We start from the raw sequence: 14262 nt of genomic DNA on the forward strand, positions 1-14262 counted from the left end.
GTGTAGATGTACCAAAGTTTCTTTAACCAGTCATCTGTTCTAGGTCACTCGTGTTGCTTCCATATTTTGGCTATTGTAAACAGTGCTGCAGTGAATATACAGGTACAGATGTCATTTCTACTGTGCTTTTTTGCATCCTCAGGATATATTCCCAAAAGTGGTATTGCGGGGTCATATGGAAGCTCAATTTCTAGTTTTTGAAGGACTGTCCATATTGTTTTCCAGAAAGGCTGGACCAGTCTGCATTCCCACCAACAGTGAAGGAGCATTTCTTTCCCCCCACATCCACACCAGCACTGGTTGCTTTTGTTCCTTTGAATGTGTGCCATTCTCTGTGGTATGAGATGATATCTCATTGCTGTTTTGATTTGCATCTCTTTGATGACTAGGGATATGGAGCATTTTTTCATATGCCTTTTGGTCATTTGTATTTCTTTTTTGAGGAAACATTTTTTCATTTTTTCTCCCCATTTTTGATGGAGTTGGAGGTTTTTTCTTATTAAAAAAGGTTTAATAAAGTTTTATATATAAGATTATATAAAAATATATGCGGTTGTATAAATCCTTTTCATATAAAACCTTATTCTAAATTGTTTTATATAAACCCTTTTGTTTTCTCTCTCCAATTGGGTGTTTGGTTTGCAATACGGGTATTGAGTGGCCATTGTGTTCAGTCTCTAGTCTACTTTCAGCACACATCTCCCTTCCCGCGCGTGGTCTCAAACCACATTTTACTTGGTGTTCTCTTCTCTATCTGAGCTGACTTTTCCCCCAGCATGTGAGGTCAGATTGCAAGCCATGGAGCCAACCCATTGGTACTTAATTCTACTATTCTTGGGTGTTAGTCTCCTACTCTGTTTTTTTTATATTCCACAGATGAGTGCAATCTTTCTATGTCTGTCTCTCTATTTCTGAGTCATTTCACTTAGCATGATACTTTCCATGCTGATCCGCTTATATTCGAAATTCATGACTTCATTTTTTCTAACAGCTGCATAATATTCCATTGTATAGATCTACCAAAATTTCTTTAACTAGTCGTCTGTTCTAGGCCACTTGAGTTTTTTTCCTGATTCTGGCTATTGTTAAAAGTACTGGGATGAACAAATAAGTTCAGATGTCATTTCGACTATACTTTTTTGCTAATTCCCAGAAGTGGTATTGCTGGGTCAAATGGGAGCTCAATTTTTAATTTTTTTAAAAGCGTCCATATTGTTTTCCAAAAGGGCTGAACCAGTTGGCTTTTCCACCAGCAGTGTAGAAAGGTCCCTTTCTCCCAACATCCTCTCCAACAGCGGTTACTTTTGTTCTTTTGGATGTGTGCAGATCAAAACAACCATGAGATAACGCCTCACACCACAGAGACTGGAACACATCCAAAAGAACAAAAGCCACCGCTGTTGGAAACATTAATTTTTTTGTACATTACACTTGTTAGTTGTGAAAAAATAAAAGAAATAATAGTATGTTGAAAAATAAATGGTTACCAATACACAACATGTAGTAATTTTTAGTTAGGAAAAAACTACTTAATAAACGTCAGCTATCATTATCAACATTGCTTCTGGCACCACCATAATAATCATGATTACCATGATAATATTTGATTTAATAGTAAACATTATCCTATTGTACCTATTTAAACACTTTTGGTCCTCTTCAGGTAAAAATCTTAAACTTCAATTTTTAAACAATTTCAAGCACTGTGATTACAAAAAAGTTAATGATAAAATTTCGTAAGTTCTATGTAATGCAACTGGCCAACCAAGTGGAAACAGAGATCAACAAATGGGACTACATTAAACTAAAAAGCTTCTGCAGCGCAAAAGATACAGTGACCAGAATACAAAGACTATCTACAGAATGGGAAAGGATATTTACACAATACCCATCAGATAAGGGGTTAATATCAATGGTATATAAAGCACTGGTTGAACTCTACAAGAAGAAAACATCCAACCCCATCAGAAAATGGGGCGAAGAAATGAACAGAAACTTTCCCAAGGAAGAGATACGAATGGCCAAAAGGCACACAAAAAAGTGCTCTACGTCACTAATCATCAGGGAGATGCAGATCAAAACAACCATGAGATACCACGTCACACCACAGAGACTAGCATGCATCCAAAAGAACAAAAGCAACTGCTGTTGGAGAGGATGTGGGAAGAAAGGGACCCTTCTACACTGCTGGTGGGAATGCCGGCTAGTTCAGCCCTTTTGGAAAACAATATGGACGATCCTCAAAAAACTAAAGGTTGAGCTCCCATTTGACCCAGCAATACCATTGCTGGGAGTATATCCCAGAGAAGCAAAAAAAGTATAGTCGAAATGACATCTGCACTCATATGTTCATCGCAGCGTTATTTACAATAGCCAGAATCTGGAAAAAAACCCGAGTGCCCTAAAACAGATGACTGGTTGAAGAAACTTTGGCACATCTATACAATGGAATACTATGCAGCTGTTAGAAAAAACGAGGTCATGAAGTTTGCATATATAAGTGGATATTGCACTTATAAGTGGATCAGCATGCAAAGTATCATGCTAAGTGAAATGAGTCAGAAAGAGAGGGACAGACATAGTAAGATTGCACTCATCTGTGGAATATAGAATAATAGAGTAGGAGACTAACTCCCAAGAATAGTAGAAATAATTACCAGGAGGTTGAATCCATGGCTTGGAAGCTGGCCTCACATTCTGGGAAAAAGGCAGCTCAGATAGAGAAGGGAACACCAAGCAAAATGTGGTTGGAGGACACGCAGGGGAAGGGTGAAGCGTGCTGAATGTAGACTAGAGACTGAACACAATGGCCACTCAACACCTTTATTGCAAACCACAACACCTAATTAGAGACAGAGAACAAAAGGGAATACCCTGCCGCAGTGGCAGGGGGCGTGGGGGGAGATGGGATTGGGGGGGTGGGAGGGATGCTGGGTTTATTTGTGGTGGAGAATGGGCACTGGTGAAGGGATGGGTTCTTGAACTTTGTATGAGGGAAACATGAGCATGTAAATGTATAAATCTGTAACTGTACCCTCACTGTGACTCACTAATAAATAAATTTAAAAAATTTAAAAAATTCTATGTAAATAACAATCCAGCTTTATTGCTTCATGACTAATCTTGGAAGAGATGCAAGTCAAGCCACTAAAACTCATGGGTACATTAATCTTTGGACAGAAAACTCGGTTTCCCTCAGGAGGGGCCTGGGGTGATTCTCTGCTCTGCATCAGCCCCATAGTTGCATCCACACCCCACAGCTGATGCCATGCAAGCAGCCCTCCTTCAATGCTTCACAACTAATCTCTACAGAGATGCCATTCAATGAAACTCAGGTACACCAGTTTTGGGACTGGAAATATTGGGATTTTCTTGGAATGGGGGTGAACAGCCTCCCCTACCCATTGCTGGAAGCCCTAGCAAGGACCTCCACATCCCACAGTCTCCACCATGTAAACAATGCCCAGCTTCACAGCTTCATTACTAATCTTGGAAGAGGAGCTAATCCAATGTAACTCTAAGGTACCCTGGTCTTCCAGCTTAAAACTATTACCCCACACCCACCCTGAGGGGAGATGCTGAGGATTACCCCAGTCCTATAGATTTTGGAGTTCATGGAGTGCATGACTTTATATTTAGCCTGTAACACCTCCAAATTCCATGATACAGACATCTCAGTAGAACATAGCAAATTAGACTTGAAAGTAACATAGAATTCAGCTAAGTGCAATAAAGAAAATCAGTAATAGAAAGCTGAACTGCAACAAAATCTCTGTAAATCCTCAGACAATGACTTCAATAACTCCACTGTTAAAACAATTTTCACAAATTTTCTTTTGCTGAAGCATTTTTTAAAAATTCCATATGCCATTTTGTTGCAACAAGCAATATAAAATAATTTGCTTTGTGCTTGTTAAAGAGGAAAGCTTTGGGATTGAGTGGGAAACTGGGGACAATGGTGGAGAGAAGGTCATACTGGTGGTGGGATTGGTGTTGGAACATTAAATGCCCAAAACAACTATATCATAAACAACTTTGCAAACCACAGTGTTTAAATAATGTTTAAATAACATTTTAATAAAAACACTTTTTATAATAGTGTTTAAATGATATTTTCACCATTTATACAATGTTTAAAAATAAATAAAATAATAAAAAATACAATGTTCTGACATCACACTCTGCACCAGAATGTTCCTCTGTCAACCAAATGCCCTCTATCCTTTTCCATGGTAAGTTCATGTTCGTAGTCCATTTCTAAGGCTCTGTTATCTTTGAATAACCATCTGTTAATTGCCTCCCTATTTTTTCTTTTTACCATACATGCTCTTTTAACATCGACACATCATTTCATCAGTAAAGAAGCGTACAGCACCCAGTCCAGACAAGGTCAGACCCAAGCAACTGAAGAATCTGCCACCAGTACTCGTCAATACACTGGCTCTTCTCTTCACACGCTACCTGTCTGAATGCAAGGTTCCATCCCAATGGAAAACCTGCAGGACCATTCTGTTGTACGAGAAGGGAGACATCCACAACATTGGCAACTATTGCCTGATCTGCCTATTTCCTGTAGTCTACAAGTTATTCACTTGAGTGATCTTGAATAGGATTGGCAAAACTAGGTGAAGGACAACCATGAGAACAAGCTGGGTTCTGTAAAGAATTCAGCATAATTAACTATATCCACATGGTGACCATGCTTATTGAGGTTCATGACAATTCAAGATGCTGCTCTGTCTAACATTCATTGATTTAAAGAAGGCCTTTGATTCTGTTGAGACTGAAGTGATCATTGAAGCCCTACTGGACAAGGCATTCAAACAGTACATCAGGATCCTCTGCAAGCTGTATTATGGATTCACCACAAGGATCTCACATTCTACAAGGAAATGATCATTGGCATAAAGAGAAGGGTTCAGCAGGGCGATAGCATTTCACCGAAACTCTTCAGTGCCACCCTCAAGAACATCATGAGATAACAGGAATGGGAAGGAATGGTGAAGTGAAGATAGGTGGTCGGCAACTATACCACCTCCAGTTCGCTTGTGACATTGTTCTAATAACACCAAACATTAGCCAAGTGGTATGAATGCTGGCCGAGTTCAACCTTGAGTGTGGAAAGGTCAGACTGCAGCCGAATCTCACAAAGACAAAGAATATGAGAAACGGACTAGTTCCTGACGTTCCATTTGCTCTCAATGGAACAAATATCTCCGAATGCAGCAGCTATGTGTACCTGGGTCAAGAACTCAACATGACGAATGATGTGGCACCTGTGCTGCTCAGGAGGAAGAGAGTGGAATGGATATCTTCAAGAGCATTGAAGAAGTGGGACTTCACAGTTTTTCTTGCACTAACATACACCTCAGAGACCTGGGCCATATGCAAACAGGATAAAAACACTATTTGGTTTTCCCAAAGAGGAATCGAAAGAGCTCTGCTTGGAATATCACGTTTCACTCAAGTGAGAGAAGGAATCTAGTTCTGACCTCCATTGACGATCAAGAATCAGGGACACTGTCTCATTTGCCAAGGTGTCAAAAATCAGGTGGGCTGGACAAGTAATGTGATTCAGAAATGACCGCTGGATTAGAGCTGTTACCGACTGGATTCCACGGGACGTCAAAAGTCCACGTGGCTGCCCACCTACAGATAGACTTCTTTGTCAAGGCCCTGACAACAGTTTGAGGGTCTTCGTGTTCCTGGAGTGAGCAGACGCCCTTGGGCTACAATAGCATGCTACAGGGATGAATGGAGACGTTACTGGCCCACTTGAGCAAATCGATGAGCAATGGGATGACAAATGATACAAGTGATACTCTACATGTTATGGGGTTATTCTGTAAGATTATAACTTCTTAATTATTATTTTGTTTCTTCAATTACATATCTTCAAACAAAATACTATTGAATTATTTTCTTATTCAAAGTACTACTCTCATCTAGAGTTCTTATAATAACTCTTAAACTTAGAATAAAATTTCCAGTGTATTCAAGAGTAACTGACTACATTTTAAAAATGTAAAACAGTATAGATAAATTATTATGTTATTCTTTCTCTGTTATGATCTTATGTTTTAATTGTCAAAAGAAATGACAATGACCTGCTGACTCCTATCTACTCTTTTTCCCACTTTCATTTTTTACATACCTTAACTCCTTTCTTGGGTACCAATGCATAGTCCTGTTCAACTTTGTTCTTCACTGCTATGTAGAGGTTGTGTCCTCCAGGTACAAAGAAATTTTTTTTGAAACACTTTCCACCAGAGTTCTTGAAATCTTTCTAAGTTCATCCTGGCAGTATTTGAGAGATGCCTCCTCATTTTTCAGCAAGCAGGCCTCTTTTTTTTTCCCTCTATAATAGTCTTCCAGGAAGATGTGGAAAAATAGAATGGAAATAATCTATTAGTAGGGAAAGTCCAATTCTAATTTTCTTGGAAAAATCAAACTGATTACCTAACAGAGAACTGTAATGGTCTGTTAATTGAATTCTTGCTTTAGTCTCAGTTATGACAAAAATTTGTCTGTTTCCAAACTGAAAAACAAATTAAACTGTGACTATGTGCAGATGCCAGGAAAATATACACATGAGACCCTATAGACACTATTAGAAAATTCTTGGAAACAATACGTGAATGCAGCAAGTTAGTAGTTTTCAAAATCAAGCTACAAAAAAAAAACAGGTTGCATTTTGTTTGCTAATAATGAAATAGACGAGAAGTAAATTTTACAAATACAATTTAATTTCAAGAAATTTAAATAATGCCATTTTGTTTCCTAAACAGCAAATACCTAGGAATCAACTTAATAAAGGATATTAAAGACTTTTACATTTAAAATTCTAAGTCACTATTAAAAGAAATCAAAACAACATGACACTGTAATCATGAGAAAATGAAAAACCAATAGATTTTCATTAAATTTAATTTAGTTTTTCATTAAATTAAATGCCCAGTATAAGGCCTCAGATTTATGGACCGCTAATCAGTGACAATGAAGAAACTGACATGAAGTGGAATAAGAAAAGTGTCTTCAAAAAATGGGATAGGGAAACTGAAGTCAGATGCAAAATAATAAAGCTATATCCATATGTCACACCATACACAGTTAATTCAAAGTTCATAGAAGATCTCCAGATTATATAAGAATTCATAAACTTCATTGAGGAAGACAGGCAGAACTCTATAGGATATGAACCTCAGGTATTTTTCATCCTCCTAATAATATGATTCCATTGGCAAAGACAGCAACAACAACAACAACAACAACAACAAAGGTACCATATTAAATTTAAAAGCTTTTATGTGATAAAAGAAGTTTTGTCCTTTTGATAGGAATCTTTAAAATCTACTATATCAGAAACTTTAAATTTGAAATATACCTAATAACATATTTGTATTATGACAAAATAGTATATTTATTCATAATAGTACAGCTATTTTAGGATGAATGTAGGATAGTAGTAATTAATCCATGAACAATTATAAATGCAAAGTTAAATGTAGCTGTTATTAGACTTCCCTTTGCAAATTTGGGTTTCTATTATAAAAATACATACATAGCAAACCAACTTCTCAATGTTCAGTGGTCTCTGAAAAGAACTGCACCCTTCATGAATTCTTTGTTGAAAGTTTGATTGTGAAAATAATTAGGAACTAATATTTTTAGAAGTTTATAAGCTATATAGGTTAGTACCTATATATTGTACTTTTATATTACAGCCTTTATTGGGCTTTCTTTTGTATTAACAGATAGGTTTATGTAATATGATGAATGTTCAGCGGGAGACTTAAAGTTAAATATTCAGTGAAGGTTGTTATGGTATATAGATTATAATATACTGCAAAAGTTCTTTCCCCAGGTATGCACAATCGGTATAGTCACTGGTTTATGGATACTGTGAATGTTAATTTTGTTTTTAGGTCTATCATATGAGAGATATGGATTTTAGAAAATGAAAGATATCCAGTTACACTAGTTAACAATATGAGCCTTTTAAATAAATGCAATTTTTTCAAGATGATTCACAGAAAATGTGTAAAGAAAGATTACAAAAAAAAGGATTTAGTGCACTATTTTTGGCATGAGGATAGAACCTGCATATGTATAATAGTTTTGTTGTTTTCAGCTCATGTAACACTATACCTATACATATGGTACCTAATCTCACCAGAAGAACTGTGAGGTAACAAATTTGTGTTGTTTTAAATTGCCACACACATGATAGTTTGTTTTTATACAATAGAGTTCAGTGACCCCACTCTTCAAAATAAGAAATGATTGTTGCTTATGGAGTCCTATCAAAAGAATTAAAACTCTTTCTACAATTGGAAAAACAGTAACTATAGAGCCATTATGGGGAAATTTAGGCATCATTCTAGAGAGCTAGAAGTCAGGAAGGTTAAAGGTTGGTATATATTACCGAAAGCTTTCTGGAACTTCCTATCGTCATCCTTGAAGGAGCGCTCCATAAAGATTGCAATGGCCTCCCTCTTACAGGCTGCATGCACTTCTAACAGGTCCTGAAGTGATTCTGTGGGAAACTGCACTTGCTGGACCATTTGCTCACTGTAGTGGTCAACGGCCTTCTGCACAGCCATTGGATTCTTCTGCTGGGCTAGGATTGCCACTGCATTTTCCAAACAATGAACATTCCCACTGTTGATAGCATTCACATAGGATTCAACCAGAACAGCCAGTCCTGAATGACATGAGAGCTCTGTTATTGGTTTAAAATCATTATATATCAGCTTTTGTAAAAGCACAAAATATTTATTGAAAATATTTATTTTCTCCTCTTTCTTCTCATCAACTATTTATATCCTGGTTTTCATCCTTTCTCCTCCTCCTTATTCTTCTCTGAATCACTTTTCTTTCTTTTTTTTCTTCAGAGACAATTTTATTATTATTATATTTTATTTAAATTTTTTTTTAATTAATGAATTACCGTGAGTGTACAGATACAGATTTACATATTCTCGTGCTTGTGTTTCAGTCATACACAGCTTGAGTACCCATCCCTCCACCAGTGCCCGTTCTCCACTGATGACCCCATCATCCCTCCTCCCCCACCCCATCCCCCCCACCCGGCCTCTGTGGCAGGGCATTCCCCCTGTTCTCTCTCTCCTTTTGGGTGTTGTGGTGAGCAATGGAGTTATTGGGTGGTCATCATGTTCGGTCTATGCTTTGAGCACACCTCTCCCATCCCAGCAGGTCTTCCCACCACATTTTACTTGGTGTTCCCTTCTCTATCTGAACGGCCTTTTCCCCCAGCATGGGAGGACAGCTTCCAAGCCATGGAGCAAATCTGGTAGTTATTTCTGCTATTCTTGGGTATTAGTCTCCCATTTTGTTGTGAAACACTTTTCTTATAATAACACTATATGGTCCACTTACACTCTTACACTCTCTTTTCTCAAATTTATCACCAACATTTCCAAAGAATTACTATAACACTTTTACTATTGAAATGAATAAAATGAATTTTTCTATATTTAAGCAAATTATAATATTTGTTGATGCACACTCAATAGAAAAGATGAAGTCTCTTATAGCAAAATCACCCAAATCTCATGAAAGTGATACAAACATACAAAGTCAAAGATAAACCCACCTCAACATGGAATATTATTTCTGCTAAGGTTGTCTAGCCATGTAACAAACCTGTGTATAAGATTTTATACCATAATTTTTCTCCCAAATTTTATGAAGTTTCAGATATTCAATGTCACTATGATTATTTTCTTGCTGTAAAATTCATAAAATATCATATGTATTCTCACTGGGAGAACTTATCTCATATGACACTTCATCACAAAGATTTTTATCTTTACTGCAGTTTATGCTTGGGTCATTGGTGTGTTAGTTTAGGAGGTATAAACCAGTCAGTAGAGAACTGAAGAAGTAGATATCATTCTTGAAGAGACTTCAAGACAGTGAGTCATCCCAGGTAGACTGGTCTCTGAATTGAGGACTCTGGGGCCTTCTTGGAATGAGGGCAGGCTGACTGCCTACTCTGCCAAAAGTCCCAGCAGCACATACCCAAACATCGATATATGTGACTGTGTGACACTTCCAAATTTCACAATTGGGACAGCTAGTAGAAGCACAGAAAATTTGATGGGAAAGTTGCATAGAAGCCCACTAAGCTCAATGAGCAAAAAGAATAACACAGAAGGTTCAACTTGTTAAGTAAATCCTCAGACAATAATTTTAATAACACCTACTCTGAGATATAACAATTTTCACAAATTTTCTTTATGGATCTATTTTTTGATAATTTCATTTGCCATTTTGTTGCAATAAACAATATAAAATAAATTATCTTGTGTCTGCTAAGGGGCCATGATTGGGTGGCGGGTGGGTAACTGAGAACACTGGTGGAGGGATCGTTGTTGGAACATCGAATGCCTGAAACTACGGTATTATGAACACTATAAATCCAGTGTTCAAAGTTTCAAACATTTTAGAAAAAGAGAAGTACATGTTTATGTGTATGTTATTAACCTCTGTCTTTGCATAACAGAAAGGGAAGTAAACAAAATTCAGGGAGCAATAATAGCTTTTCGGTACACAGTAAATCACAAAGAGATTGTAGTAATGAAAGAGACTCACCATTCCCTTTGACAATGATTCCCCCCTTTAGGGTCTTGGGTTTTGCATTTGTGAAGATATAAGAACAGAAATTTTGAGATTGCTCCCGGAAATCCAATTCCAGTTGGCTTTCTGATGCTTTCTCAAGATTGATCAATAGATCATCATCTTTTGTGGGTTGTATAAAAACAAAGCATTTTCGTTTGGTGAAGAACTTCCTAATACACTCTTTAGAATCATTCAAGTTTTGAGTTTTTGAATCCTCACCTGTAGAAATGGAAAACAAAAAAGTAATCACTGGAAGAAAATCCTTCTATCAGGGGAATAAAGATTTCACTTATAAGGAATCTTTATGTCACTGTGGTTTTGCTACTTGTAAATATATACCTATTTAATCATATAATACAACTTTATGCTAACCTACTCAAGATACTGGAACGTCATTGAACTTTTGTGCAGAACTAGAAGTGAAGGAAATAGTATTTGGGGTATGAAGCAGAAATATGTATCAAAAGTATAGATACTTTAGATTACTTTGTTAACCCTAGTATCATGTGTACCATACTAGATGCTTGTTGAATGATTGGTTCAAAATTATGTTGGTTCAAAATTTTAAAAAATATTCTTCTCTGGGGAGTGGAGTGATAGTGTAGTGAGCAGTGCTTGTCTTATATTTTCTTTAGATCTTTCTTCTATCTCTCTACAAAGAATCTCACATTCTTGGAATCATTATTCTCCTTTGGAGCAGGACCAGTAGTACAGTGGGTACATTGCATGCAACTGACCTGGGTTTGATCCCCAGTACCACATATGTCCCTCAGAGTCTTGCCAGGAGTGATCCCTGAGCACAGCATCAGGAGTATGCCCTGAACACTACTAGCAGGGCCCCCACTCCAAGCCATCAAAACACAAAATATTCATGACCATTTGCTGATATATGTATCTTTATATGAAGGATGTAATTAATCAAGCTAGTAAATTGCATAAAATATATTTAAACATTTAGGGTATTTGGAAACATTTTGATTCTGTATTTAATTTATCCAAGTTGATGAACATTTTTCTCTCAAGTGAAGAACATTTCAATTTAATTAGTAACACAAACATTTAAGTGTCAGGAATTTTTAGCTTTGGTTTTATTCCTCATTTTTATTGCCATGACTTTCATTATTTATTTATTTATTTATTTTTGGGTCACACCTGGCGATGCACAGGGGTTACTCCTGGCTTTGCACTCAGGAATTACTCCTGGCGGCGCTCAGGGATGCGGGTTGGCCACATGCAAGGCAAATGCCCTACCCGCTGTGCTATTGCTCCAGCCCCATTGCCATGATTTTTAAAACAGATACTTGTCCACTAATAGATTCTAAATTTATTCAGTGTACTTAAGCTCTGGCTTAATAATGATACCTGAGAGAGTACCCACTTGTCATGCAATAATCACCATTACATCAACTTCACTCCAATCTCAAATAAAGTATGTGTCAATTGCTGAATGACAGGCTTAGTTGATGCCACTTTCTACTGAAATTTATATCACCGAGAACATGCACTTATACCTTGAACCAATTTCAAAGCATTCTCCAGGTACTCATCTTCAGTGATACTCCATCCATCTAATTCCAACTTCAACTTGAAATCCTGTAAAGCCCAAATAAAGTCTGGAAAGAAAGTTACAAACTCTGCTGAATCCGTCTATTCTTCAGTACTTGGACAAGAGTTTGTTCTGATTTGGTTTGCTAATTCAACTATGTAGCTGAATTGTTAGTTAAGGAATGAGAAATGCCCTACAACGGTTTCCAGATCCTACCCCAAAATCAGACTTAAAAATACCCCATTGCTCTGCTTTTCTTTCTCCTTAAAAATGTCGGGCTACTTTCGGAAAACAATATGAACGCTTTTCAAAAAATTAGAAATTGAGCTCCCATTTGACCCAGCAATACCACTTCTGGGAATATATCTTGGAGAGACAAAAAAGTATAGTCGGAATGACATCTGCACTTGTATGTTCATCACAGCACTGTTTACAATAGCCAGAATCTGGAAAAAAAAACCCAAGTGCCCGAGAACAGATGACTGGTTAAAGAAACTTTAGTACATCTACACAATGGAATAGTATGCTGTTGTTAGAAAAGATGAAGTCATGAACTTTGCATATAAGTGTATCAGCGTGGACAGTATCATGATAAGTGAAATGAGTCAGGAAGAGAGAGACAGACATAAAAAGATTGCACTCATCTGTGGAATATAAAATAACAGAGTAGGAGACTAACACCCAAAAATAGTAGAAATAAGGACCAGGAGGTTTGCTCCACGGCTTGGAAGCTGGTCTCACATGATCTGGGAAAAGGCAGCTCAGAGAGAGAAGAGAACACCAAGTAAAATGTTGTTGGAAGACCCGCTTGGGATAGGACAGGCGATATAGTCTACTTGGGAAAGTAGACTATAGATTGAACATGATGGCCACTCAATACCTCTATTGCAAACCACAACACCCAAAAGGAGAGAGCGAACAAAAGGCAATGCCCTGTCACAGAGGTGGGGTGGGGTGTGGGGGCATGGATGGGGGTGTGGGAGAGTTACTGGGATCATTGGTGGTGGAGAATGGGCACTGGTGGAGGGATGGGTGTTCAAGCATTGTATGACTGAAACACAAGCACGAAAATATGTAAATCTGTAACTGTACCCTCTCGGTGATTCACTAATAGAAAATAAATAAATAATTAAAAAAGTAATGTCAGGCTATGGAAAAGAAGAAATGGGGTAAGTTGCCATTTCCATAGATTCAGTTAAATATGGTGGTTTTATTTTTGAAAGGATACTGTAGCTGTTCCATGACTTGGGAGTTGATGGTCCCTATGCTGTTGTAGACTAATACACTGCTTAGTGTTCGTTGCCCGCGTCGCGATTTCCCTTCGCCAGCAAAGAGTGAGACGACACGGGTTGAGGATCCTTCTGCAACCGTTTATTTAGTTAACTCACGAAGAGAAAGAACCACAACCCGGGTAACGGCAGTCCTTATATAGCCTGGTTGCCCCGCCTCTGACGTGGTGCTCATCTATTGGCTCTCGCCAATCACCCCATATGAGGTCATTCTGTCATGGCCGCCACGCATGCGCAATGTGCTCTGGCTCCCTACATCTCCCCCTTATGTCTTTATTTATGGAGCCATCCTGTTGGTAGAAGGGGGTGGCAGTCACCACTGCCTGTATTACAAGGGACTGAGGAGGCCTCCGCACGTCCCCATCAGGTCGCGCCAAGGCTCCACCTGTCCCACCGTCCTCACTTCCAGGCAGGGCAAAATCCGACGGCGGCCCTATGCAAGTGGCTCACCACCCTGAGTCGGGGGCCAACTCAGTGCAGTGCTCTCCGGCCTGACACCCTTCTCAGGGAGAATACTCGGGAGCACCCGTACTCGTGCAATGAGCCCTTGTGGCTCCGAGCGTGCAAGGGCTGCTCCCAGAGCAGGAGCCATGAGCGCAAGATAGAGGGGGATAGCGGGAGCCCAACGAGTCCGAGCCCCCGTCAGAGGATTGGGGCACCAGGCAGCAGTCAGCTATAACACAGGTAAAAGCAAATAATCAAAACAACAATCAAAAATACAACCATCAAAACAAAATCAGAAATGCAATCAACCAACATAGCATCAAGCGGTTTCCACGTCAT

The 14262-nt window shown here is 38.3% G+C and overlaps 1 pseudogene; it reads right to left on the reverse strand.

The window, feature by feature from the left end:
* The window catches only part of LOC101546872 (guanylate-binding protein 7-like), a 40768-nt pseudogene extending 26506 nt beyond the window's left edge, over positions 1–14262 (reverse strand).

Source organism: Sorex araneus, chromosome 5 (genome assembly GCF_027595985.1).
Source record: "Sorex araneus isolate mSorAra2 chromosome 5, mSorAra2.pri, whole genome shotgun sequence".
Lineage (NCBI taxonomy): Eukaryota > Metazoa > Chordata > Mammalia > Eulipotyphla > Soricidae > Sorex > Sorex araneus.